The sequence below is a fragment of the Abramis brama genome (assembly GCF_963993115.1).
Source record: "Abramis brama genome assembly, chromosome: 20".
Lineage (NCBI taxonomy): Eukaryota > Metazoa > Chordata > Actinopteri > Cypriniformes > Leuciscidae > Abramis > Abramis brama.
Genome location: NC_139982.1, coordinates 22,461,466 through 22,467,650, shown reverse-complemented (window position 1 = coordinate 22,467,650; position 6,185 = coordinate 22,461,466). Strand labels below are relative to the sequence as shown.

Below are 6,185 nucleotides of genomic sequence, written 5' to 3'. Positions count from 1 at the left end.
GGTAAAGAAAACACATTTTTACTCAAATTAATCAAAATGGATTTATCACATTTATCACCAAACTATAATATTCAGAAGTAAACAGTGTAGCTGACTGAGTGTCAGAATGTTTATTTTTAAACCATAACCTTCTTGGGACTTCTTTGACCGACACAACCCTCTAATGTCAGAATGTTTATTTTTAAACCACAACCTTTTAAAAATTATATATTTAACGATATCTTTAGCATTTCTCATCCAAACAACGTCAAACTTGGCACTGCACTTACTCATGCCCGTGGCGAGACACCTGTCGAATTTGAAATCCATCGGACTAACAGTTCGAGAGATATGTGGTTAACAGACACACACACAGACAGACAGACAGACGTTTCTGTAATTTATAGATAGATTTGCTATTATTGTGTAATCAATAATAATGTTTAATAAAAAATATTTGTACTTCTAATTTGCTAACATTTGCTATTATTGTGTAATCAATAATAATGTTTAATAAAATATATTTGTACTCCTAAAACCATGTTTTTGTTCAGTTTGAATTCATTTGTCATTAATCGAGAGTTACAATCAATAAGCTGTAGAAAGTTATTTTTTAATCTTATGCTGTTGACTTTATGAAAGTCATGAACATGCACCACACATTCATTAATACAATCTGAGCATTTCTGCATTTTAGTTCCACTTGCAAGCTCGTATGTTTGTTCTCAACATACAATTGAGATTGCAGGAATTGTTTTAGACTATATCAGTAACATTAATACTTAATCCACATTATTCTTGAACATTCCTCAAAGTAATTACAAACTAAAGAGACCATATTAATAACAGTAACACACAACAATGTAAAATAAGGAAATCAAGAACACTTTATCTGACAGCCAACATTCTTCTCTTCAGATCTCTTCAGGTTTGACCTGAGGCAAAATAGTGAGTGGGAAATGGCCCTCTGTGTAGAAGAATGGAAAGACCATCTCAGTGAAATTGTGTGTGAAGGTGTGATAGACAGTCTCACTGAGGCGATCTGAGAATGACAGCTGTCCTGCACTCATGTCCAGTTTCACCCTCACTATTGCAGGTTTCTCAAATCCAAGTAGTGGGACGTGCGACTCCAGAGGATCTGTGACACTAAGATTTTCCCCTTCATGTCCGATACACCAGACTCCACTGGGCAAGCCGTTGGTTCCTTGAAATAACCACATTATTAAATTTTCAGATGATACGGCCATACTTAGTCTACTTACAAAAAGTTCTGACATTTCTATCTATAAACAGGAGATAGAGGAGGTAGTGAAGTGGTGCAACAGGCATAACTTGCTCTTTAATGTAAATAAAACCAAAGAAATGATTTTTGACCCCAGGTCTAGGAGATCACAGCACACTTCAAATTGAAGGTGTACTCGTTGAGCAGGTAACAACATATAAGAGTTCATGGAGTGGACAAGGACATCATGTTACTGTTTTACAAGGCAGCCATTGAATCTATTGTTCGGTATGGTATTGTGGCTTGGTTTGGTAACCTGTCCGTTAAATTAAAATCACAGCTCCAAAAATGTATAAAAAGGGCAGGGAAAATAAATGGCCAAATGCAACCTACTACTCTACAGAAGCTTTTCGAGGAGGTGGTGAGGAAACAGGGTTTCAAAATCACCAACGACCCAAAGTTTAGTGAGGATGAGCTGATGCCTTCAGGCAGAAGGTACAGGTTAGCAAACTGCAAGCTTAACAGGTATAAATTCTCATTTGTGCCGCTTTCAATCAAGTTAATGAATAATAACAGATAAGGTGTGTGTGTGTGTATTAGCTGCAGTGATGTATGTGTGACAAATACTACTAAATAAGACTTCTGGTACTAACATTATGGTTATAGGTTGTGTAATGATAGGGCACTGGTGCAATATTATGTATGTGGACGGTATCCAGGACGGTAAGCACACAGGGACAATGATCAAATCTCTCCAGGTTATTGGGAATCTCCTCTCGTATTTATGCCTCACACTCATCAGATCAGCAGATACTATCAGGTCAAAGTTGGCTGTGTTAGGGTCCAGAAACACAGGATCTATCGATCGAGAGAGAGAGATAGTTTAAAAACAGAAATGACATGGATTGAAAAGAAAGGTTGAATTTTGTGCATTTACTAGTGTTTGAATTGTTACATGGATTGACTCACTGTAACTGACAGATCGTCTGACTTTCCTCCAAACATTGAGATTAAAGTTGCCTACAAACTTGACACAGTCAATACGATTTCCTGGAGTCATCTCTGGATCCTGGAATTCGCACTGGGCTCTGGGAAAACATTCAGCGGCGAGCACTGATTTGATCAATTTTAAATTTTCATCTATAGTTAGAGGAGAAACTATGGAAGCTTGTTTCATCCAACGGAAAAGTCTATATCTCACAATTCCTAGAAACAAGTCAGAATTGCAAGTTATAATCTTCTGAGATAAAGTCACAATTAACTTTTTTTAATTGTGAGATCATTATATTTAACAATTCTGAGATAAATAGATATATAATATCAGAATTGTGAGTTATAAACTTAGAATTTTGAAAAATAAAATCAGAATTACGAGTTTATATCTCGCAATTCTTATTTTTTCTCAGAATTGTGAGATATAAACTTGTAATAGTGAGAAAAAAAGTCAATTGTGAGATTAAAAACCCAATTACCTTTTTTATTCCATGATGGAAACTAGCTTCCATAAGAAATTCTGCTTACCTCATCATTGTGTCCTTGAAGTTCTATTGAAAATGTAGGAAACAGTCAGGAACAGATTTTAGTTTTTTTTTTCTTCTTCAAGTTAATACATCATTTTAAGGTTAGAATGTATAGAAAATAGTTTTTTAAATTATTGTTAATAGTAAATATTAACATTGTTGTTATTAATTGTCTAATGTACTTTTCAAGTTGTTTATACTGTAAAAAATTATGTTTGTGGGAGGAGGGTGTAAAATGGCTAACCTGAATTCTTCATCGATCTTCTGACTTTTATCTTTCAGACTTTCCAGTTTTAGTTCATTAAGCCTGGCATTTTCTTCATCATCCAAAAGCTGGTGAAGAGGCTTAAATAAAGCCTTGATCTGATTTTGCAAATGGGTTGCATCGTCCTGAAAGGATTCACATTAAACAACAACAAAAAACCCATACAAAAACATGTTGCAATAATATCTAGAGCAAATATTCATAATTATCACCTTAGTTGATTATATTAAAGGTCCACCAACCAATTTCTGTTTGATTTACTGATCGATCATTACAAAAAATTACTTGTCACCCATTATCAAAGTCACCATGAAATCAAACCTGACAATTTAAAAAAAAAAAATTATGGGATATTGTATTTATCGTAAATGATTTATCCGTGCAGATCATCATTTATTTTTAATTCACTTGCCCTCATAATCTTTAATCAAAATAACTTCCCCTCCCTCTTGCAGTGACATCTCTTCTCTTCTCTGATGATGTGTTTACTGGCGCGAGGGCGGGGCAACCTGTCACTCACATGAGATTGACCAATAGCAAACCACAACCATCTAATCAATTCCCCATGGACAAAATCAAGTCCCACCGTACATTCTTTCTTGTTCATGGAGCCGTTTCATTCGGATATACATCACAGAAAAAATAAAATAAAATACTATCGCAACTTCCGTTTCATGCCGACTTTAATTTATTACCCAGAGTCCAATAATAGTGGTGCTCCAAAAATAACACAATCTCATGGCAATTTGTAATTATTTTACATTTTGATGAATTCGTGGCTAATTCATATGGATCTGATCTCATTTGTATGTTTTTGTATGATCTATTCTACCTCTGCCTCAGTGATGGCTATGTTTAGGGGTGGATCACATGAGGTTGCTGTAGAGCAGAATTTGACTGGTTATGTGATCTAAAATCATTTAAAAATCCAAAAACATTTCCCTACACAGATTACATAATTGAAAGTGACTTTTGTGTGAGCTGTGCTTCATGCATTGCTACACTGTTGACAATAGACTATAAACCTTTTTTTTGTAAGGCTTTTTTGTAAACTTCACACAGCTCCTCTAGATAGCGCCTGTGATCCAGGAATGGATAGGACAGGTTTCTCAGAGCCAAGTTAAGGGAAGGATTATTAGCAGATATTTATCTGCACAGTGGACACTGTCTCGAGACACTTAACGTTATGCCTCTTTAAGAAATGTTTGATATTTGGACTGGAAACAAGACAAAAATACTAAGTAAGAAAAGCATTTTTGCAGTGTAATAATAACTGAACTTGTAACTGTTTTGTTGCAAAGAACAATATTATGGTAGGTCTCGTTTGAGTTAAAACCTTATTGTTAAGCATAGCAAGAATCATAGCAAAAAGGCAAACAAATAAGAGTTATACCCACCAATTAATATTGTCCCTTCATTCATGACATCATGGATACCGTAATCATACAGAGAAAACATAGTTGCATTGCATACCTTTATCTTTCGCTCGTATCTAAATTGGGCACCTGATGGCTTTGACCTTTCTTGTCCATCTCTTATTTGGCACTCGACATCGACAATCAACAGATTTCCCCTGATCCCCCCATACCCACTGTCACTCACGAGTCACGACCAGAAGTCAAGACTAAACCAATTCACCTTGGTGGTGGTGACCGACCAAGTAATCGTTTTGTATTACCTATTTTTATTAGCCATTCAGACCATTCAGAAAAACAAAAATGTGCAGGAAATATAGAGGCCTGTATAATATTATGAGTGAAATGTGCGTTATTTGGAAGAAAGTCGAGGTGTGACTGACTTCGATAACTATGGATCCCCCGTCGTCCCCAGAGGTGAACTGTCATCCGCGCCCGCGCCTCCGCGCCCCCTCCCCTTTCCCCTTCTCAAACAAACAGCTTCTGTGCACGGCATCTTCTCAGCAAGCAGGGGCGCCTGCAGCTGCAGGGGGCGCAAATTTGCCAATTCCCCACCACACAGTGAAATGATAGATAATAGAAAACCGCTTCGCGGCGCAGATTTTTTTTTTTTCCGCTCGTGCCGGTGGCGCCGCCCCCCCAAAAATGCCGCCCCGGGCGATTGCCCGGTTCGCCCGTGCCTAAAACCGATACTGCATGGAGCCGTTTCACTCGGATATACATCACAGAAAAAAATAAATAAATACTATCGCAACTTCCGTTTCATGCCGACTTTAATTTATTACCATGCAGAGTCCAATAATAGTGGTGCTCCAAAAATAACACAATCTCATGGCAATTTGTAATTATTTTACATTTTGATGAATTCGTGGCTAATTCATATGGATCTGATCTCATTTGTATGTTTTTGTATGATCTATTCTACCTCTGCCTCAGTGATGGCTATGTTTAGGGGTGGATCACATGAGGTTTCTGTAGAGCAGAATTTGACTGGTTATGTGATCTAAAATCATTTAAAAATCCAAAAACATTTCCCTACACAGATTACATAATTGAAAGTGACTTTTGTGTGAGCTGTGCTTCATGCATTGCTACACTGTTGACAATAGACTATAAACCTTTTTTTTGTAAGGCTTTTTTGTAAACTTCACACAGCTCCTCTAGATAGCGCCTGTGATCCAGGAATGGATAGGACAGGTTTCTCAGAGCCAAGTTAAGGGAAGGATTATTAGCAGATATTTATCAGCACAGTGGACACTGTCTCGAGACACTTACTCTCCAGTACTGCTCAATACAGTCTTTGCAGCCACTGTGGCCGCACGGAAGCACCACTGGGTGATCGGAAAAAACGGGACACATAAAGTCTGCATCGCAAAACGGACGTTTCGACGCCATCTCTTGCACTTAACCCCTAACCCACTCGTTCACTTCAGAGCCGTGGTTCACTTCAATCAATTCCCTCACGTCACTGACGTATGAACTACAGTCCGCTTTGAAGAATGAACAACGATATCCGATTCTTTTCAGTGTTTCGAATCAACCCTTTTACTAAACCAGTCTGAATTGATTGCTTCAAGAATTGGATTTAATCGGTTCAAGTGGTTCTCGAGTCAATTCACCGACTCATTTAATCATAACAATTTCATTCGATTCGTTATGAGTCTATTTATTCACAAACTGAACAGGGACATATGAAAACAATTATAAAGTAAAACTCTTATTAATAATAATAATAAAAATATTAAAAAAACATTTGCCGCATCAGTATGTCATGGACTACGTGA

The 6,185-nt window shown here is 37.1% G+C and overlaps 1 long non-coding RNA gene across 1 annotated transcript; it reads right to left on the bottom strand.

The window, feature by feature from the left end:
* Positions 1-583: 583 nt before the first annotated feature.
* On the bottom strand, positions 584-2,307 carry LOC311071153. Its single transcript, XR_014603774.1, has 3 exons — positions 2,171-2,307; positions 1,855-2,059; positions 584-1,183 (listed from the first exon to the last, which is right to left on the bottom strand). It is a non-coding gene; the product is annotated as an uncharacterized lncRNA (long non-coding RNA).
* Positions 2,308-6,185: the final 3,878 nt, after the last annotated feature.